Here is a 23,154-nt window from a genome sequence, read left to right as displayed (position 1 = left end):
TTGTCCCACCACAGTTTCATACAGTTTCAACCGAAAATATTTTTACACTTCTCATCAAAACATAAAAGATCTCTAACATTGTGTTTTGCGCCATTGCTTTGGCAAAGCATCTGACTCCCAGTCAGTCAGCCCCCACCCGTACGTGCGCATGCTCACACACACATGCACTGGAACCAATTATCTAACGTTAACGTTATTACCGGTGGCTCTAACAGCGTAACTATTTTCAGCACCTGAGGAGCAAGTTCAACACAGATAACCACTTTTGCTTCATTTTTTTGATGGCTCACAGGGCTCGACATTAACGCTGGTCTGGGACAAGTGGATTTTTGAAGAGGCAAGTGAAAGAGAATTTTACTTGCCCGACCAGACAAGCAGACTGATTAAAACATCAATAACAAAAAAATAACCAGCTATATTTGTGATAGCCTAGGCCTGTGTCACTTATTAGAATGTTCATATATTATTCTGCTGTTGAAAGTAATCAAGAGCACGTAATTTTATAATTCACTAGCGATCTAGTAACAGCTGCGCCCTGTTTGATTGACAGGTGGCGTATGTGTGTGTGCTAAACATGCGCATGTTCCGAAAATGCTCACGCTAATGTGCACCTGAATAGTAAAATACATGTCAAAATTCCGCCAAAATTCCCGTCTTGGCGAGGTATTCACGTAAACACAGAGTGATGACTAATGTGAACGTAAACAGCGGTAAGTATAAATGTAAGCTAGTAGACCTGCTGCTGTCGTGTTATTATAATCAAACAACCATAACAAGAAAACACTCGCGCTGCTCTTGACTGAGTAACTTTAGTAGCTTTAAAAAGTATTAATGTATTATAGTCATACAGTAAAGACCAGTAGTAGTTTTATGTTGCATTTCATTCTGAATGTTTCTTTGAATACTTGATAGACTACTGCTGTTAAAAACTTAATGCAGTTTTTTTTAAAAAGCACTGAATTTTCTTCATTTGTACTTTTTGTTCTATTATTTTTAATCTATTTCTATTCATTGCTGTTTTTTATTGGTATTTTATTACTTACTGTTTACTAGTCTTGAATAATTGCTTAAGAACTTGAAACCATTATTCCATAATTACATATTAGTGTTATTATTTGTTGTGGTTTTGCAGTCAACATGGGATTGCATCATATCCTGCAACATCTGGACAGACCAGGGACATATGCAAGGATCCTTTTTGTGGACTTCAGTTCGGCTTTCAACACCATAATCCCAGCTATTCTCCGGACTAAATTACACCAACTCTCTGTTCCCACGTCTATCTGTCAGTGGATTACCAGCTTTCTGACAGACAGGCAGGAGCTTGTGAGACAGGGGAAATTCACTTCCAGTACATGTACAATCAGCACTGGTGCCGCCCAGGAATGTGTGCTCTCCCCACTACTCTTCTCCCTCTACACCAACGACTGCATCACCAAGGACCCCTCTGTCAAGCTCCTGAAGTTTACAGACAACACCACTGTCATCGGCCTCATCCGAGATGACGAGTCTGCATACAGAAGGGAGGTTAAACAGCTGGCTGTCTGGTGCAGTCAAAACAACCTTGAGCTGAACACGCTCAAAACGCTGGAGTTCAATGTGGACTTTAGGAGGAACCCCCCAACACTGTCCCCCCTCACCATTCTAAACAGCACTGTGGCAGCAGTGGAGTCATTCAGGTTCCTGGGCACTACCATCTCACAGGACCTGAAGTGGGAGACCCACATTGACTCCATTGTGAAAAAGGCCCAGCAGAGGTTGTACTTCCTTCGGCAGTTGAGGAAGTTCAACCTGCCACAGGCGCTGCTGATACAGTTGTACTCAGCAGTCATTGAGTCTGTCCTCTGCACTTCAATAACTGTCTGGTTTGGTTCAGCTACGAAATCGGATATCAGAAGGCTACAAAGGACAGTTCGGACTGCTGAGAGGATTATTGGTTGCCCCCTGCCCTCCCTTCAAGAACTATACACTTCCAGAGTGAGGAAAAAGGCTGGAAAAATCACTCTGGACCCCACTCACCCAGCCCACTACCTTTTTGAACTGTTGCCTTCTGGCCGACGCTTCAGAGCTCTAAACACCAGAACCGTTAGGCACAGGAACAGTTTTTTCCCCCCCCAGGCTATCCATCTCATGAACAGTTAAAACTGCCCCTTTGAGCAATAATTAATGTGCAATACACAGCTTAGTATTTTTATATTATCCAACACATCCTACCTCTTCTGCCATTACATTCCCTTGCACTTTATATAACGATTTGTATTTAGATTTGCACTACGTATACATATATATATTATTCTATATATACTTTTTTCGTTTCAATTTTTATCTATTTTTATTCAATTTTAATTATTGTTTAAAAGTTTTGTTGCTGTTTTTGTATTGTTGTGTACTGGAAGCTCCTGTCACCAAGACAAATTCTTTGTATGTGTAAGCATACTTGGCAATAAAGCTCATTCTGATTCTGATTCAGAAAAAGTAGATCTCATTCCATAAATCTATAAGCACCCCTGTTGTTACTGGTGGTGATGGAGGCTTTTCTTTATTTGACTACCATACGTAACATAAAATAATTATTATATGACAATAGCCTCCTCCCCTACCCAGTGCAGTTTACAGTTCTGTCACAGAAAATTTAGTTGATTGCATAGGTACACTATTAGGTTGGGCATCGGTCATAATTTTAGAAAAATATACAACAAACTTTGACATGTTACTTGAGCATGTAACTTAAATGTCCTTTTTTCCTCACAGACAAGTAACTTTTTTACTCAGACAAATGAATGACCAATTTACTTGTCCAGAGGACAAGCACATGACAATGCTTAATGTCGAGCACTGGCTCAAATGTATGCTCTAGTCGAATTTGTGTTTTGACCATTTGTGAACTGCATTAAACTCTGTCTCGTTTATGCTTTGTGGGTGTGACTTTTTTGCCATGTCATCACCATTCATATCTATACAAACAATGTGTTTGATTAAATTACTACTAGAGCACAAAATTGTTTACAAAAGTACAATGTTTTTCATAGATCTAGCCTCTTAATTTTGCTCTCAACATGCACCAGATTGATGCATTTAACTTTAAAATGTATACAATTTTCTCACAGGGGAGTATGCCCCCGGACCCCACCCCAGCAGGGTCTGAGGTCCATCCACCAGTCTCACAAACTCCTGTGGGAAAAACTGGATACTAAGCGCAAGATGTGTCATCATTATTTTGGCTCGTTTTCAAGAAGAACACCAAGCTTGAAATATGTATATCTGCTAAAATGTCATTATTTGTCACCTTTTAGGAGTACACTCACGTATAGATGGCTTCAAAGCTCATAGATTAGGACCAAAAGTAACTTCATGGGGTCTTTATGGGAAATCACATAACACATTATAAACAAATGAAACAAACAAGTTTACTTTCCACAGAGTTGGCGTGATTTCAGAACATAGTCAAACAGTGTTAGCTAAACGTGACATCAGTACATCTCCTCATGGGGTGATCGGAGTAAAAAACATGGCATCACTAAAAATAGATGTTCTTTATGTAGCAATAGGCTACATATGCATACATACTACACCCACTCAGAGCACGGGGTTTCTCATGCTGGTTAAGAAGGGCAGACCTCCAAAAAGGTCACGTAGCAATGTATGGCCACAGCTGTGACATAGCATACAGGAACACAAGTTCTTCTCACAGACCAAACACGTGCATGTGTGTCTCTATTTTACAACCATATTCCTTGAATACGCAGTTCCAGAAACAACCAACCAACAGTGAAAACTATCAGTGACAGAAATGTCAAATTTCTTTTTTACATTTTGGCTGGTCCAGCTTTTCAAGTTTGTTATGTGGGTGATGGGCCTGAAGATTGACAAACCTGCATTTTTGGCATGCATTAGTGATTTGAATAACGGCCTAACATAATAAGTAAGGGGTGGGCATTGAGTAATTTTGTAGTAGAGTACACAAAAAAAAAAAAAAAAAAACGAGTAATCGATTACTTGCCATTTAGAATTTAACTTTGTAAATAAAATGTATGACACATGCATGAAATGTATAGCCTATTGGGTTTTCACAAATGTCACCCTTATTGCAGTTTCAACAACCTTTAAACCTGTTTTTCTTTATGAATAAATATGTAACAGCAAGATTTAGGTGAGAGAAGCTGTTTCATTCCAGTAGTGTTTTTACTTAATGGAGTCACTTTCTTTGATTTTATTTTCTGATATGTAAAGCACTATTATTTATAATCAGGGCTCGAGTTGAGGGGGGGTGCGAGGGGATGGCACCCCCCTTATCGCAAGTAATACCAAAAAGCATCCCCTTTGTAAAACCGCAATCCCCTCTTACCATCCCCTTTAGATTAATTTTGTCATGAATTACTTAGAACTAATCATGCAAGTAAAATATTAAATTTTCTACAGTTGATAAATAACAGACTTTAAATAAATGCAGATTTGCCGGTAAGGTTGCCAGATTTCTATGGCAAAAATCCCCAAATCAGATCTTGACACTCGTACAGTTTGGATATATTCTGCCACGGTGACGCTTTAGTCACGCAATCTGGCAACCTTGAGCGTGTGAGCTCTCTCTCTACTGCGAAAAGATGCCTGTTTTCTGAAAACACTGGCAGGTATGTTGGAGTTTAGCGATGGTTTGATTTGTCCTTCATAGTGTTCACATGAAAGTTATGCCACTGAAGGCAATGCAAGTTTTCAAAATTTTAGCGCACTTTCAGAAATTAAAAAGAGAACAATATGAAAAGTGATATGAAAAGTGTACAGTTACAACATTTACATGTTTTTAACTCAAACAATGTTCAGGGTTTCGCCCATAAAACGCGCTTGTGTGTAGAACAACATTTTTACACCACTCTTTAAGCATGCTTCATAGAAACAGCCTAAATTTCCTTTACTAGTTCGGTTATGCGTGTCTGTGACAGTGAGCGAAAGATCTAGAAAAACAACTTTTCTTGATCATAACGTGGATTATTTTCACAAAATTCATCATAAAATACAATAACAGCGGGTAACAGGTGCATATTATGGCCATGTGTCTTAAGTGTCAATGAAGTGATGTTCATTTTTGTCCAGATCTGTTAAATTAAAAATACATAAAAAATGCAATTTACACAAACCATTTACTTGAACACACCTCTTCTATAATTAGCATATTTCATATTAGATGTAATAACTGTTGCATTGTTTCTGTCCCATTGAACTATTATTAATTTTAAGCAATTTTCAGTTCCTTGGTGTTTATGTTCGGTTTCAGATGGTTTATTGAGGCTAAAGTTCCAGCCAAAGAGCGAGTGGTTCTCTCTTTTTCTTGTAAATATTATTGCTTGATCCCCTTCAACTAATTGTGTGTGTATGTGTGACGTAACCTCTGGTTAATAAAATTAGTAAATTCCGTGTTTTTCCTTTTGTTCAGAGTAAAATCAGCACCCACCAACCCGCCAAATGTGGCAAGAAATGCTGTCAGACAACAAAGACGTGCGTTTGAAGAAACACACTTGATTATATTTTGAAGAACAGATGAAAGAATAAAGCCGTTGATTTGCTGTGTATTCAGAGGCACTCTGCCACCCAAAAGTGCAACGCTTCTCATGGAACACACGCATGCAGAGTGCTCACTGTTTCTGCTGTTTCAGTCATCTGAAAATAGTTTGCAACTGCAAGAACAGTGTCTTCCATAAGAACGCTGCAAATGATTTCACCAGCTCAAGAGGTGCTCTAAATTTAGTTCGCTTGATTTCAACGGAGCAGTTCGCATTTACACGCACTGTGAATGCAACATTGCTTAATTCATAACCATACAAAGCAAGTGACATGAAGCAACAGTAATGAATTGTCATGCATCATCATAATTCACAACAGCTTCAGAAGTGGTGTTTTATATACCTTTATGAATAACCAAAGTAGCTGGTAAAAAAAAAAAAAAAAAAAATCAAAGTGGCTGGTGAAATTGGGCATTCACAGCCCAAAAAAAATTATCTTTTTACCCTAGTGTTAGCTATGAAAGCAGCATCTTTCTATTTTCCTGCTCCAATTTTCCTTGGCTCCACCGCTGAACTACCAGCGTCACTAAAGAAATCATATTTTACCCAAGTTATGAGATTGCAGTCTGAATTGAATGTGGTGACATAAAAAAGCATGCACCGTGAACTAACACAGAGCGCCTTTCTATTGTGTTGTGTTCACTGGCTGTCCTCAACAACAAACATGGTGACTGGTTTAGTCCAATTCATGACTAAATGACTCTTATGAGCTGGTACTTTTAAAACAGTGATTCACCAGCTCACGAGTTCTTGATTTGAATCAGTTTGATGAATCCTTCAGTGTATGAACTTACTAAATTACTCGGAGGGGCTGAATGAATATGTGATTTTCTACAATTGTTCTCAGTCATGTCGAAATGTTTTGTGTACAAAGTTGATAAAATATGATAATGATAACATTTTAAGAATTAATAATTTTAATACATAATTTAAAAATGTATTTAAATAAAGTGTGTGTGTGTATATATATATATATATATATATATATATATATATATATATACACACACATACACACACACACACACACACACACACACACACACATATATGTACATAAATACAGTCGAAGTCAGAAGTTACATACACCTTAGCCAAATACATTTTTCACAATTCCTGACATTTAATTGTAGAAAACATTCCCTGTCTTAGGTCAGTTAGGATCACTATTTTAAAAATGTGAAATGTCAGAATAATAGTACAGAGAATGATTTATTTCAGCTTTTATTTCTTTCATCACATTACCAGTATCAGAACCGAAGTTTACATACACTTTGTTAGTATTTGGTAGCATTGCTTTTATATTGTTTAACTTGTGTCAAATGTTTTGGGTAGCCTTCCACAAGCTGCTCACAATAAGTTGCTGGAATTTTGGTCCATTCCTCCAGACAGAACTGGTGTAACCGAGTCAGGTTTGCAGTCTTCCTTGCTCGCACACACTTTTTCAGTTCTGCCCACAAATTTTCCATCGGATTGAGGTCAGGGCTTTGTGATGGCCACTCCAATACCTTGACTTTGTTGTCCTTAAGCCATTTTGCCACAACTTTGGAGGTGCTCTTGATGGGGTCATTGTCTATTTGGAAGACCCATTTGCGACCGAGCTTTAACATCATGGCTGATGTCTTGAGATGTTGCTTCAATATATCCACATAATTTTCCTTCCTCATGATGCCATCTATTTTGTGAAGTGCACCAGTCCCTCCTGCAGAAAAGCACCCCCACGCTTCACGGTTGGGATGGTGTTCTTTGGCTTGCAAGCCTCACCCTTTTTCCTCCAAACATAACGATGGTCAATATGGCCAAAAAGTTCCATTTTTGTTTCATCAGACCAGAGGTCATTTCTCCAAAAAAGTAAGATCTTTGTCCCCATGTGCACTTTCAAACTGTAGTCTGGATTTTGTATGGTGGTTTTGGAGCAGTGGCTTCTTCCTTGCTGAGCAGCCTTTCAGGTTATGTCGATATAGGACTCGTTTTACTGTGGATATAGATACTTATATACTTGTTTCCTCTAGCATTTTCACCTCCTTTGCTGTTGTTCTGTGATTGATTTGCACTTTTTGCACCATACTACGTTCATCTTTAGGAGACAGAATGTGTCGCCTTCCTGACAGGTATGATGGCTGCGTGGTCCCATGGTGTTTATAGAGATGAACGTGGTCCCTTCAGGCATTTGGAAATTGCTCCCAAGGATGAACCAGACTTGTGGAGGTCCACAATTTTTTTTGTCAAGCAAAAAGGCACTGAGTTTGAAGGTAGGCCTTAAAATACATCCACAGGTACACCTCCAATTCAGTACACCTCCTACCAGAAGCTAATTTGCTAATTGTCTAAAGGCTTGACATAATTTTCTGGAATTTTACAAGCTCTTTAAAGGCACAATTAACTTAGTGTATGTAAACTTCTGACCCACTGGAATTGTGATATAGTCAATTAAAAGTGAAACAATCAGTCTGTAAACAATTGTTGGAAAAATTACTCATGTCATGCACAAAGTAGATGTCCTAAATGACTTGCCAAAACTATAGTTTACTAATATTAAATCTGTGGAGTGGTTAAAAAATGAGCATTAATGACTTCAACCTAAGTGTATGTAAACTTCTGACTCAACTGTATATCCGTAGCAGGAAGAGCAGGGTGAAAGACCACATGCATGAGAAAGTAATTTTCTACAGTCTGACCAGAACCATTTAATAAAATAAATACATCCTAAAACCTGTGCAACCTTTCATACTTTCATAAGACATTTTTAAAGTTAATGATTTTCCAGTCGCAAACCTGAACTATGCTTTACCATTGCAACCGGAACATATTCACGTGCTGCTACAGTTCAGACTCAACACAAAAGCAGTAGCTTATTTGCATGTTTAAATCACAACTTTGTGCCTTTTAATGTCATATTTGCCTTTATTTGTCAATAGATTCGGTCATTTAACTCTAGTGTGCGGCATGAACTGCATCTTGTGTAACACAGGCGCACACGTATATGTAGCTAGATGTGGATTTTATGAAGATGTGCATAAATAAGTGCATAAATCCCTTTAACTCTCTAAATACAGTGCGATGGACGGACATTGACACATGTTGTCGTGCGTTCCTTTAGGCCAGATCACGTCGCATTGCTGGCTGAGCGCACAGCTTATATGCATTAAATTATTGCTGCATGTCATGCAATAAAAATGCACGCACTTACGCATATGCTTACCTCTTATCAATCATCAATGGTGTCTGTTGGTTAGTTGTGCATGGTCTCTGAAAACATGGGCTGAAAAATCCGTGTGTTTTCGTCAATCAGCAACATTTATTATTCTCCTCCCTCCTCCACGGTGACATGAAATGCATGCTTTCATATCAATCATATAAACATAAGGTCTTTATAATAACGCCGTTAATAGCGAGCTAAATCGTGTGTTGGTTTTATAACCCCGCGTCGGTGAGACCATGTTGACCAGTATGTTGATGTGGAACTGATGTGTACTGATGATGGCTGTATGTGATGGTGGTTGAGATGAGGGGCATGAGGATCCAATTTCATTCTTAAAGAGATATTCGCACACAGCGCGCGCGCGCTCTCGCTCGCTCGCGCGCTCTCTCTCTCTCTCTCTCTCTCTCTCTCCTGACTGACGACAAAAAATGCTAGTTGAAGGTCATGTTTACCCAACTATGAGGACTTCCGCTCTGCGAACACGGAAGTGTGAAAAACGCATTCGGTGTGAGAAAATTACACAATGTAAAATAAACTAAAGAAAATAGCGACAATGAACCCTTTTTCTGGTTAAGACCCCATTTATACATGGTATGATTGGAGACACTGTTTTTATGGTTTTCAGACCTATATTTTTTATTTATTTGAATAATTATCATTTTTTTTAAGATCATTTAATATAGGTCATATAGGCAAACTAGTTGTAGGATGTATAACTACCACAAGCATGTGAGTGTATGTGCCTGACTAAACGAAAACGGGTGTGGTCCTTATTTCACAACTTTTTTAAGAAACACTGAGGCTTAAAAATTCTCGTTTGACGTATGACTGTTTATTTACGACAAAGTAACTTCAAGTAATGTTTACCACAGACCTTATTTAACTCATAAATCCAAAACCGCCAAGTCTGCTGTTATAAAAACACATAGGAAAATCCAGAGGGAACCCATGGCTTGAAAAATGCTAATTCACAATCAATGTCTTCTGAAGCGATCCAGTTTGTTTTGGGTAAGAAAAGACCAAAATATAACAAATTTTCAATGTACATCTTGACAGCAGTCTTCTTGGCAATCATGAGTTCAAGCTATAGCGCCATCTAGCGCTTTGCGCATGCGTTATGCACTAGGAAGTGTAATTAATCTTGAACTCATAATCGTGCTTAGAGACTGCAATAAAATATGTACAGTGAAAAAGGAGTTATGTTTTGGTCTGTTCTCACCCAAAACCATCTGGGTCACTTCAGAAGACTCTGATTAAACCACTAGAGTACAGATATCTCCTTTGTGGAGCTTTTGGAGTTTTTGGTCACCATTCACTTGCATTTTGAGGACCTACAGAGCTGAGATATCTTCTAAAAATCTTCGTTTGTGTTCTGCAGAAGAAAGAAAGTCATACACATCTGGGATGGCATGAGGGTGAGTAAATAAGAGAATTTTCATTTTTGGGTGAATCCCTTCAATGATGACAGAATTTCATTTTGGTGAACTGCCCTTTAAATTATGACTCCTGTGGTGGTTTCACTGGGGCAGTAGAAATAGCTCACTGGTTTTTTTTTTTTCTCTCTCTCTCTCAAACAAACAGATGTTCCCCTTTGTACGGACTACAATCTTGTCACATTCTTTTGACACTATGATGGCAGGACAAAGTATGATTCAGCATCATGTACAAGTGCCAAAAAAGTCAGTAAATAAGCCACAACACGTTGCACATTACGGCATTACGGGTATTGACACCACAACAAATGTTGCAGATGTTCACAGATGATGAAATGCAATTACTTCCACTCACCACAAGAGTGCAGACAGTCTTCATATTTTGCCCTGGTGGTGTGATTCAATTCTGAATACAAGACTTCCACATTTTCTAAATAAAATGTGAGTGCTGCTTTCTCGCACAAAATCGCCGTCACGATGCTATTGTTGGTGTTTTTGTTAGCACGTTTCTATGCAGTACGGTGTTCTGGGCGGTTGTTAGGCGCTTCTGTAGGGGCATTTTAGTAAAAAGAGCATAGTATCGACGTCTGCGATATTTCTAGATATGACATGTGTTTATCTCCCTCAGTGTTATTGGGATTTTCGCCCGTTTTTTCCTCATACTTATTGAAAATCATAAATCTTAAAGGGACAGTTCACCTAAAAATAAAAATTCTCTCATAATGTACTGTGTGACTCTTTCTTCTGTAGAACAAAAACGAAGATTTTTAGAAGAATATCTCAGCTCTGTTGGTCTTTACAATGCAAGTGAATGGTGACCAGACCTTTGAAGCTCCAAAAATCACATAAAGGCCACATAACAGTATTCTATACGACTCCATCCTGCTGGAAAATCCAGCTTAAGCTTGTAGCTGTGTTCTGGAACATGATAGCTGGTTTCTAGCTGGTCCAAGCTGGTCTTTACCTGGTCCAAGCTGGGAGACAATCTTGGACCAGTAACCAGCTGGTCATACCAGCTCAAGGTGGTCAAGCTGGTTTTTGGAACATGGTATCTGGTCGACCAGCTAAGAACCAGCTTGGGCCAGCACATGACCAGCTCAAGACCAGCTTGGACCAGCTCCCATGTTCCAATGCACAGCAACCAGCTTTAAGGTGTAATATGTAACAATTTTCATGTAATATTCACCTTTTTTTTTTTTTTCAACGTGTGAACGTCTTGTAACGCAACTTAAAAAATTAGCCCTTTTATCTACTGAATCCCATGTGGCTAAGTGGGAATGTGATTGAGCGAAAACTAGAGTGAACAACGGCAGGGCATTTGATTCCTGGAGGGAACTTAGTTCGGTTTTGAGGATCAAAACAGATCCTGAATTGGCATTCTTCTTATTGGACAGGCAAGCTTACATAACTGCAAAGCATGTGAAATATAGTGCCATAAGGATTGATCTGTGTAACTTGATCTTGCCTGCTATCGCTGACAAATCGTGAGCAACCTTGCTTCGTAACTTTCAAATAATTTCAACGATCTTCTCTTTATACTAAAAGTCAGGTTAATGTCAGTGATAATCTGTAATTATTCAGCCAGGTAAACTACAATAATACATGAAATGAATGCTAGACAATGTTCAAGATAATGCAAAAATCTCCATTCATTAGTGTAACGTAACCTGGTTATACAGAAAATATAAACAATCTATTATTATAAAACAATAGCGCATGCCTATGGAGTGTGTGCACGAGCACGAGCAATAGGTAGCTGGCTGCAGTTCACTTAACGGCCACAGGTGTCATTAATAACAAGGGTTTCTGAATCTTACATACTGCACCTTTATGCTGTATTTTTCTGCAGGTGGTTTAATCCATGTCTTCAGAAGCAATATGATAGCTGTGGGTAAGAAGCAGATCAATATTTAAGTCTTTTTTACCATATATCTCCACTTTCACTTTCAAAATGTGAAAGAATGTGGAAGTGAAAGTGGAGATTTATATTAAAACTTAAATATTGATCTGTTTCTCACCCACACCTGTCATATTGCTTCAGAAGATATGGATTTAACCACTGTAGTCTTATGGATTACTTTTATGTGGCCTTTATGTGATATTTGGAGCTTCAAAGGTCTGATCACCATTCACTTGCATTGCAAGGACCAGCAGAGCAGAGATATTCTTCTAAAAATCTTAGTTTGTGTTCTGCAGAAGAAAGAAAGTCATACACATCTGGGATGGCATGAGGGTGAGAGTTGAGGGTGAGAGTTGGGTGCTCTCAACATTACATGTGATTATTGAATTGGTCCTAAAAATGTGTTGTCTGGTTGACCTTAGTTTGATTCACAGCATGTCCATTGATATTCGTTCTGTGGCACTTCCTTGTGTGAAGGAGGGTGAAGGCGTCGGTACAGTCTTTTTCAGGAATCATAAAGAAATGTGTTATTGAAGGCACATGCTGAAAAATAGTTTATACTGCATCTCCATTGTTATGTCTCACTAAAACATAAAGGAACAGTTCCTAAAAATTAAAATTCTGTCATCATTACTCACGTCATGCCACACTAGATGTATGACTTCATTTGTTTTGCTGAACACAAAGAATTTTAGAAGAATATCTCAGCTCTATAGGTCCATACAATGCAGGTTAATGGTGGCACAATTGTGAAGCTCAAAAAAGCACAATAATGCAGCATAAAAATAGTCAATTTGTCACCAGTGGTTAAATCTATGTTTTCAGAAGCGATATTATAGGTGAGGGTGAGAAACAGATCAATATTTAAGTAATTTTTTTACTATAAACCACCACTTTCACTTCCACATTTTTCTTCTTTTGTTTTGGCCGATTCGCATTCACATATCGCCACCTATTGGGAGGGAGGAGAATTTATAGTAAAAAAGGACTTAAATATTGATTTGTTTCTCACCCACACCTATCATATCGCTTCTGAAGATGTAGATTTAACCATATTCTATACTGCCTTTATGTGTTTTTTGGAGCTTCAATGTTCTGGCCACCATTTACTTGCATTTTATGGACCAACAGAGCTGAAATATTTTTCTAAAAATCTTTGTTTGTTTTCAGCAGAAGAAAGAAGGTCATACACATCTGGGATGGCATGAGGGTGAGTAAGTGATGAGAGAATTTTTTGGTGAACTATCTCTTTAAGTAGCCTACAGCAAGTGTCACGTAATGCTGGGTTTGAGCCCTTTGGAAATGCTCTTCTATCCTAATCTACAGAAGTTTCAGGTCCATTTTGTTTTCAAGATAAGCAGGATAGATGCATTTTGTGAACCTTCAGTTTCCAAACACAATTTTTACCATGTTACTAATTTTGAATATTGTTGGGTCTATTCAGTTATGGTACTTTTAATTTTAAGGATATGTTTGTCTATTTTTGTACAAGTGCTATTTGACATCCAATGTAAAATCTGTGTCCTAAAGCAACACCAGTTGAGAACCACCCTTAGGAAATGTTTATTGATTAGAGGTTGCTTTTTCAGAGTTCTGGAGACAAAATGGAGTTCACAGTTGTGTTTGTTTCTTCTAAAAGTCCTAAGTAGAAATAAACACAGACAAATTTGACAATTGTTGGCATACAGTAAGAGTATAGATTAATACAATTTAGGGTTTTGTCCTGTTCATCAGACCTCGTTCGGAAAATTATTCCATCCTCTGAGCCTCTTCCTGAGGAAACAGAGAGTGACCTAACTGAGCAAACATATACAGGAAAAAATGAAACAGGGAAGGCCCTACTAGGGGATGTGATTACGTAAAAGCTGCTTTGAGCTTTAATTTTATTAATAGTCTCTGTTTTCTGCAAATGTGCAATGTGAAATACCTTAAACACTGCCTGCAGACATTTATGAACGCTAAAGTTCTATCACTGAAATCAAGCCAAGCGTGGTTCATCACAAGGGAAATATAGTATTAGTAGAGGATTGTTGTTGAGTATTAAAGGGATAGTTCACATAAAAAGATAATTCTGTCATCATTTAGTCTTCCCTCATTTTGTTCCAAACCCATATGACTTTCTGTAAAAGGTAAAACGAGATGTTAGGCAGAATGTTAGAGACTGACAACCTCAGTCACCATTCACTGTCATAGAGAGTAACATACTCCCTTTAATCTCTTGTGTTCCATGGAAGAAAAAAAGTCATATGGGTTTACAAAATAGGAGTGACCCCAATTTACATCTCCAGCCATTGTTTGCCATGTTAGGACATGTTCTGGGGGATAAAGAAATGCACTGCCAGAAGTCAAAAAATGTTCCTGAGCATCGTAAAACTCACTTGAACACATACATAAACTGAACCAAAGATTGGTTTAGATGTCAAAAGAATATGTTAGGTGTAAGAATGTTTGCCTCAGTCACCATTCACTCTCATTGCATGAAAAAAAAACAATGAAAGTGAATGGTGATTGAGACTAAACTACCCTATACTATACCATCCAGTTTTCCTGAGCAACCACTGGGTGGCACCATGATGATTCTAATTGCCTGTATTCTGTTTCTGGTCTCCAGATGCAATGTAAAACTAACCAAAACGAGCATTCCAGACAGAGAACAACAACCATTTAAATGTTATAACAACTCAAAGTAGTTAATGATATCAACGTAACTAGCCTCAGACCATCGCTTCACGTCAGCTACATACTCAGATGAGGCACTGTAAAAAAAAAAAAAAAAAAAAGGTCATCTCAACTCTGTGAAGTATCGGCACTATAGAGCCACAAGTTTGTTTGTTTTTTGGCAGTTTCTACAAATGTAATACTTTACCCGCTAAGAATATACGCTGATGCGTATAATTGTGGAACACTTCCGCATTCAGGAAAAAGGTGGATAACTATACAATTCTGCCTCCTTTTTTTTTTGTTTGTTTGTTTGTTTTTGTTTTTTTGGTGAACTATCCCTTTAAGAGAAAGCAGAAAAGCTTTTGGCCTGAAAAACATATTGACATATATTCCTCCATAAAAGGGGAATGAGTTCAGAATTACAGACATCCCTCTGTTTGGATCAAGTCTGAAAAAATACTGAAGTGTGTGTGAGAGAGAGAAAGTGAGAGTGTGGCAGTGGTTTATCCATTTACTTCAAGGTTATGTAATATTTCAGAACCTTTAGGTTACTGGGCACTTTAGTTGAATTCCTCTTTAACAAAGGACATTAAAAATGGCTCTCATGCAACAGACTGCACTCTGCGGCAAAGTGCCAACAAAGAAGAAGGAGGACAAAAAAAAAAAAAAACATTCAGTAGGACAGTCAGGCTTTTTTCTATAGAGGATTTGTTGCCAAAGTGAGAGGCTTTTTTTCTTTTTTACCACTCTGAACTGTCTCAGATTTTGTTCACATGTGTGCAACTCTTCATTCTCGATGTGCGAGGAAATTCCTCACCCTGGTTGGTGATTCATCTTGGAGTACTTTTATGGAAATTGAGAGCATGTTATAATCCCGGGGGCCATAAATGCCTGTGTTATCGTAAATCTAAAGTTGATGCATCTGCAAATGTGCTTCCATTGCTTTCAGATTACATCCACCAATGCATTGCATCTACAATCATTAATATAAAGGTTTCAAATAGAAATAAAAATGGCTTTGCAGGCTGATGCCATAGAACAGGCCTTTTAATTGGAACAAAGAACCTTATTTTGTAAACATAAACAAAGAACATAAAAAATGCATTTACACTAGTTATGCACTTACAATGGTATGGAAGACCAGGAGTGACACTTAAAAATAAACTTTAATTCAAACATTAAAATGTAAATACATAAATCACCTTTTTTTAAAATGGACAAATTAATAGACATTTAAAACTGTTCAAAGGTGAAGTATTTAATTTCTGCGCTACTAGTGGCACCAAATGGAATTACAAATATAAATTATGTTTTCAAACAACCTTTGGAAACCCTTTAGATTCATCATGCCCTTTCACACTCTCAGATTCCCTATGAACTAACAGGCCATACTAAATAAAAGCTGATAAAAGTTTAATGTTGTAATGAACAAGACCACTATAACATATACACACAGGACAGAAAGCGTGGCAGAGGAATCGGGTCGTCTGATAACATTGCCGGATTGAACGGCAGCTGGGTGTGCAGGGAATCCAGCACATTAGGTAGGATGGTTCTTCTAAATGTGATGCCAATGTTCACTCTGGTTTTACTCCATTCTCTGTCTCTGTTCGAAATTTGGTGAAGCTAAATTTCTTTTCCTCTGTACATGTCTGCCATAGATGTTCATATTCCCCCTGCTGAACAGCATAACTACAAGTAGCCACACCCCAAACTCACACTATGGGTTGAGCTAGAAATGGAATGGGTGGGGCTGAGCGGGCCGCTCAAAATATAAGCATCAATGTTTTGATTGTGCCTGGGAGGCTCAGTGTTTATACTTTTGGGGGAGGTAAACCCATGAATGGCTTACTTGTAGTTGTCTATGAACAATAAACTGGGATAGTAGAATGTATTTTGACATAAAAAAAAAAAGTTACATACTGTACTTCACCTTTAATTCATGTTAAATAAATAATACGACAAATAAATAGACATATTTAAGTCTGTTTATTTAATTAATGTTTCATTTCATTTAATACAAGTTAATGTAAATAAATATAACAATATAATAATAAATCCATGTAATAAATGTAATGCAAATTTTAAATTGCATTACGAAAAAGCATTTGCCAATTGCTTTTCTTCGTCCTTTTGCAAATCGAGTTACAAAATGCCATTGGACAGTTCAGTAGATGTAAAACAGACTGTCACTGGACAAGCATGCAATGGTTGCCCCATAAACTTCTATTATAACTGCATTTCTGTGCGTTTTTCTGCTAAAAATTACTTTCTGTGGTAATGGAGAGCACACCACAGCTGCTGTCGATAAATGCTGTTGTTTAGCTTGTATTTAACCCAGAATAAGCTTTAAAGTAACTTTAAATTCTGGAGTCTCTTACTAAATCCTATGAAAAATGTCCCGTGCATGTTTTCCAGCCTTGTGGCCTCTGAAATGATTCAGGCCTGTTACTGTTTTCCATCTGTGAATAGAACAAACTGGTTGACTAATTGGTTGTAAAATAGAGGAAGTCTTACCTCCTCTTTTATTAGCTTACTAAATGTAAGAGACTCCACATCATGCTGCAGAAATGTGGCTTGCATTGTTCAGAAGCTGATGTCATAAACTTGAGGCATATTTTACAGGTAGTGTAGAAACCAGAAGCGCTATCACCTTGCTGTAAATGTGCCTTTGTCGACCTGGATGATGAAGTACTTTGGCCTTAAAGTGATAGTTTACCCCAAAAATGAAAATTCTGTCATTATTTACTCACCCTCATGTAATTCCCAACCTGTATGAATTTCTTTATGCAATATGTTAGTCTAAGTCACCATTCACTTTCATTGCATCTTTTTTTTTCAATACATTGAAAGTTAATGGCAGTGTTGTAGTCGAGATCAGCTCATCCGAGTCCAAGTCCAGTCTGAGACCAGAGCTGGTCGAGTTCGAGTCAAGATCAAGACCGGAGAGGGCCAAGTCCGAGTCGAGACCAGTAAAGGCTGAGTCTAAGACAAGAGTTTTTTTATGAAAGTATTAAATAGTTTTAAGAACTATAGGCACATATGTTAAATAAACCTCATTTATTATTTTAACATTTAACATTTCTGCTTTACAAAATACAATATAACTGTACAATAACTAAAAACCAATAATGTATTAAATATGACAATGTTTTTGCAGAAAGTGATATAAACATTTATATTCAATTTGTTAACAATTTCCTCAATTGTACTACTATATTTCATTCATTGTAAGTCAGGTAAGCATTTCTGCTTACTTTTACATGCAAGATATCATTTTGGGGTATGCACAAAAAACAAAAGAAACCATTCAATTCTGATGACACTGAGAGAAGTATTTTTTACATTTTCTTCAGTATGTGTAGCATTCATATAACTAATGTACACGTACGTTTCTAAGATGTCTGTTTTAGATCTTTTTATCTGGAAAGCACCTAACATCTGTTAAACATCTTTAAAATATTAGATTTACAATCAATCTAAATCATAAAAGTCTCAATTGCAGAATGTCTTATTGACATCAAGTAGACGTCTGGGTGTTGTACGTGTGCTGCCATGGAAAAGAGTATAACACAGGTGTCTCGTGAAACGTTTTTAACAGTTGATGTTCTTTTTAACTTGACAAAAGAACTTTAAAAAATGTTTTGGCTCTCCTGCACGAGATGCCAAAAACACAGCGATATGTAATGCAACGGTCAAAGACATCTGTTTAGCTTGTTTACATAGAAAACAACTGAAAAAACAGCATGGATGGATGTGTTTGGTGTGAACAACCCCTTATTAAAAAGACAGAGCACCAATGGAAGTTTCTCAAAGTTACCTCTCAAAAAAAGCAGTCTTTTGTCTTTTGTTGACTGTAGGTAAATATCCACTTTGTCCAACGAACAAATCGGACTGAATAGCCAATCGATTCAAACCTTTTTGCTAACCTGCTTGGCCAATTTGCTGAAAAGTACTGACTCAGTAGAATGATTTATTTGTGAACTGGGCATCACTAGTTCTGATAATACTTAGCAGACTGAAATGCGGGACATGACGTCAAGATCTCTGATATTATCAGTCAAAAATGTTTGTCAGAAAAGTCGAAGCTTTTCACTGTATATTTTTTGAAAAGGGACTTGACTGGACTTGGGTTTAAGTCCGAGTTCACACTTGTTCAAGTTCAAGTCAAGACCAAGTCAAAATGCTCACGAGTCAATGACAACACCAAGATCATGAAAATATGGTCTTAGACTCTGACTCGACTCGGTCTCGAGGACTACAGCACTGGTGAAAGGTGACTGTACTTCTCTCTAATATTTCCATTTGAGTTCCACGGAAGAAAGAATGTCATATGGGTTTAAAACAGCATGAAGGTGATGAAGTGATTTTAATTTGTGGCTGAACTATCGCTTTAAAAGTATAACTGCAAGATAATAACATATGAGTCTCCAATAAGATACAGCTGTCTTAGATTAACAGGAGGCACTATAACACAGACTCCCTTGAATTAATAAAGAAATCCTTTGACATTTCAATATACAGGACAATTTTCCTCCCTTCCACTAATGAGAAAATATCTCTTGCTTTCCTTGCTGAATATATGGAGAATAAACTTGGATGGCTAGAGGCTGTTGGTTTGGATTCGAAAAGAGAAGAATCAATACTGAATTCATCTCAGTATGTTCTGAAATACTTAGCTTCTGAGCAGCCAGGGAATGTGAGCATTCTGCTAAAAAAAATATCCACAGGCATGTGAGGAAGTTTCAGATGTCACGGACACATGGTTTCAGCTTGTATCCAGAGAAATTTAAACTGGGAGAGCTTCTTTAAACCATCTGCGGTTGTCATTAAACCTTTCTTCTCAATCTTTCAACTAAAATAATCATAATAACTATAATGTGAAATATACATTTACATCAAGGAATGGTTTGGTTTAAACAAAACTGTTGGATTTGTATGCGCTATTCCACCATTGGGCTGAACGGTTCTGAACATGGTAACAGTTCCAGTGGCATTTCCAATTGAACACAGTTCAGTGCATTCCCGGCAGCATGTTAGCCTCAGTCACCATTTAATTTCATTGTAGGGGGAAAATGTGTGACTAAGACTAACATTCTGTCTAACATATCCTTTTGTGTTCCACAGAAGAACGTCATATACATTTGGAATGACATGGGGGGGGGGAGTAAATTATGACATTTCCTTTTTTGGGTGAACTATCTCTTTAAAGTAACACAACATCGAGAAAAATTTACTTGAGTAAATGTGTGACAGCTAGCCCTGGTCTCCCCTATAATGCATGCAAATGAGTACTGTATTTGCAGCCTCAGTGTTTCCCACAGAATTTTGTGAGACTGTGGTGGGTGGACCTTGGACCCTCTAGGGGGGTCCGGGGGCATGCTCTCCTGTAAGGAAATTTTGTACATTTTAAAGTTATATGCATAAATCTGGTGCACTTTGAGAGCAAAAGTAAGAGGCTAGATCTATGAAGAACTTTGTGCTCTTGTAAACAATTTTGTTCTCTAGTAGTAATTTAATCATAAACACATTGGTTGTATAGATATGAATGGTGATGACACAGCAAAAAAGTCATACCCATAAAGCATGGTAAACGAGATGGAGTTAAAACAGTAGCATTACTTCAACTTGATTTGTTAACATTACAAATAGCCAAACGATACATGATGAGCCAACTTGCTCCTCAGATGCTGAAAATAGTTGAAATTACCAGAGCCGCTGGTAATGTTAATGTTTGATAATTAGCTAACGTTAGCTAGCTAGATATAATGTTACATATATTATACATTGTTTTTTCACAAGCAGCCGGATATGTCAGTCGACATAAGTGAGGAGACTGACAGCTAACGTCGTTAGCTAACGTTAATGTTACCTAACTTAGCTAGCGTTAGATTAACGTTAATTATCAATGATGACTTCTGCAGTAACGTTATCTGTTTGCAGTCGTACATTAATAATGATAAAATTGTGTTTGGACTAGTGGATAACTGCAGTGGATATTGTAACGATAGTTAACGTTAGTTACCTCAAATGTCCTTAAAATGCCTTGGTGTCTCGGATGAGGATGGGGGTGGGGGGGGCTGATTGACTGACTGGGAGCGAGAGATGCTTTGCTGAAGCAATGGCGCAAAACACAACGTTAGAGATCTTTTATTATGAGAAGTGTAAAAATATTTTCGGTTCATTATGAAACTGTGCTGGGACAAATTAGGTAATTAATGGGAAACACTGCAGCCTAATCGAGGAAACAACAGGCAGCAACATTTTATGATTTGTCCAGGAATGGTTCAGCATATTGGTTAAAACAGTTGTGTATTGCACTGTTGCGCCGTTCTTGGAGATATCCCACAAACAAACAACCTTCGCCCACATATTCTCACTGATCTCTGATAAAGACCAGCAAAGGGGATGAATCCCATGGTGACCAGCAGCCAAGAAACACTTTCTTCTCACAGTTCCTTCAAGAATGTTTGTTTGAGGACCAATAGATCTTTGCTCTCCATCCTCCCATCCCTTGTGCCTCCCTCCCTCCCTCCCCCTCTGTTCATTCCAGGCCGAGTTGCAGTGTGGTTCAGCCTGAGGAACTGGGGTGCTGGGCTAATGAACTCCAGGCTGTTTCCACAGATCCAACTCAGTCCTTTTCTCTATTGTTTTTGGATCTGTAACATGCTTCTACACACCTTTATCATATTTATCATGTGGGGAGTGTTCTTTTGTGGGATGTGAAATCAATAGATTCATCACAGATATCCACAGGTATACAATATAAAGCAAAAAAGTTTTGGCTGAAGTTCAGCAAAGCCCGGTATATCACTTCTATTGCATGAGTTGGTTTTGGTGATAAAACGCTATCTTTCCACACAGTATTAGAGGAAATATAATCAGAAACTAGATTAGCGATGCTTGACCATGCAAAACTTGCCACCACCATGCTAAAATATGATGTTGTGGTTTTCAGGGCATTGTCATGTGGTTTCTAAGGTGTTCTGAGTGGTTTTTAATGTGTTGCTATGTGGTCGCTAGGGTGTTCTTGGTGGTTGCTATGGCATTGCTAGTTGGACACTAGGATGTTCTGGGTGATTGCTAGGTGATTGCCTACTAAACCAATTCAAAAGAGCATCGCCACAGTGCTAGGGTGTTGTGAGTGGTTGCCAATATGGTTGCTAAGGTGCTCTGAATGGTTTTTAGTGCAGTTGCTAGGGTGTTCTGGGTGGTTACTAGGTGATTGCCTACTGGACAAAGTCAAAAGAGCCTCGCCACAGCGCTAGGGTGTTGTGGGTGGTTGCCAATATGGTTGCTAAGGTGCTCTTAATGGTTGTTAGTGCATTGCTATGTGGTTGCTAGGGCATTGCTAGTTGGATATTAGGCTGTTCTGGGTGGTTGCTAGGTGATCGCCTACTGGACCAAGTCAAAAGAGCCCTGCCACGATGCTTGGGTGTTGTGGGTGGTTGCCAATAAGGTTGCTATGGTGCTCTAAATGGTTTTTAGTGCATTTGTATACAGTTACTTGGGTGTTCTGGGTAATTGTTGGGCATTGCTAGTTGGATACTAGGATGTTCTGGGTGGTTGCTAGATGATTGTCTCTTTGACCAAATCAAAAGGGACCTGCAACAATGCTAGGGCGTTGTGGGTGGTTGACAATGTGGTTGCTAAGGTGCTCTGAATGGTTTTTAGTATGGTTGCTCCAGTGTTCTTGGTGGTTGCTAGGGCATTGCTAGGTGGAAAATGGATGTTCTGGGTGGTTGCTAGGTGTTGCCTACTGGACCAAGTCAAAAAAGCCCCACCACTATGCTAGGGTGTTGTGGGTGGTTGCCAAGTTGCTCTGAATGGTTTTTAGTGTGGTTGCTAGGGTATTGCTAGTGGGATACTAGGATGTACTGGATGGTTGCTAGGTGACTGTCTACTGGACCAAGTCAAAAGAGCCCCTCCACAATGCTAGGGTGTTGTGGGTGGTTCCCAATATGGTTGCTAAGGTGTTCTGAATGGGTTTTTGTGTGGTTGCTAGAGTGTTCTGGGTGGTTACTAGGCCACTGGTAAGTGAATACTTGGAGGTTCTGGGTTGTTGCTGGGTGATTGCCTACTGGACCAAATCAAAAGAGCCCTGCCACACTGCTAGGATGTTGTGATTGCCAATGGATTTTATGTGTTTGCTAAAGTGTTCTGAGTGTTTTTTAAGTGTGTTGCTATGCGGTTGTTAGGGTGTTCAAGGTGCTTTCTGGAGCATTGCTGGGTGGTTACTTGGTGATTGCTTACTGGACCAAATTAAAAGAGCCCTGCCATGATGCTAGAGTGTTGCTGGTGTTTGCCAGGGTGTTGCTATGTGGTTGCAAAGCAGCTCTGAGTGTTTTTTGTGCAGTGCTATGCACTTTCAAAAGTGTTTTGGATGGTTTCTATTGTGTTGCT

The 23,154-nt window shown here is 38.4% G+C and overlaps 1 protein-coding gene and 1 long non-coding RNA gene across 3 annotated transcripts in view; one reads left to right on the top strand and one right to left on the bottom strand.

Annotated features, from left to right (window-relative positions):
* LOC127431825 (TLC domain-containing protein 4-B-like) overlaps positions 1-9,098 on the bottom strand; it is a 33,997-nt gene extending 24,899 nt beyond the window's left edge. For both annotated transcript variants that reach the window (XM_051682404.1, XM_051682407.1), the window contains exon 1: positions 8,758-9,098. The gene's annotated coding sequence lies outside the window, so the exon portion shown is untranslated. The remainder of the gene's footprint in view (positions 1-8,757) is intronic.
* Positions 9,099-9,898: 800 nt separating this feature from the next.
* The window catches only part of LOC127431838 (uncharacterized), a 45,829-nt gene continuing 32,573 nt past the window's right edge, over positions 9,899-23,154 (top strand). Inside the window, exon 1 of the long non-coding RNA XR_007895658.1 lies at positions 9,899-10,172. This is a non-coding gene — a long non-coding RNA (uncharacterized LOC127431838). The remainder of the gene's footprint in view (positions 10,173-23,154) is intronic.

This window comes from Myxocyprinus asiaticus, chromosome 41 (assembly GCF_019703515.2).
Source record: "Myxocyprinus asiaticus isolate MX2 ecotype Aquarium Trade chromosome 41, UBuf_Myxa_2, whole genome shotgun sequence".
Lineage (NCBI taxonomy): Eukaryota > Metazoa > Chordata > Actinopteri > Cypriniformes > Catostomidae > Myxocyprinus > Myxocyprinus asiaticus.
The sequence above is the reverse complement of the archived record's forward strand: the minus strand, read 5'-3'. Positions and strand labels throughout refer to the sequence as shown.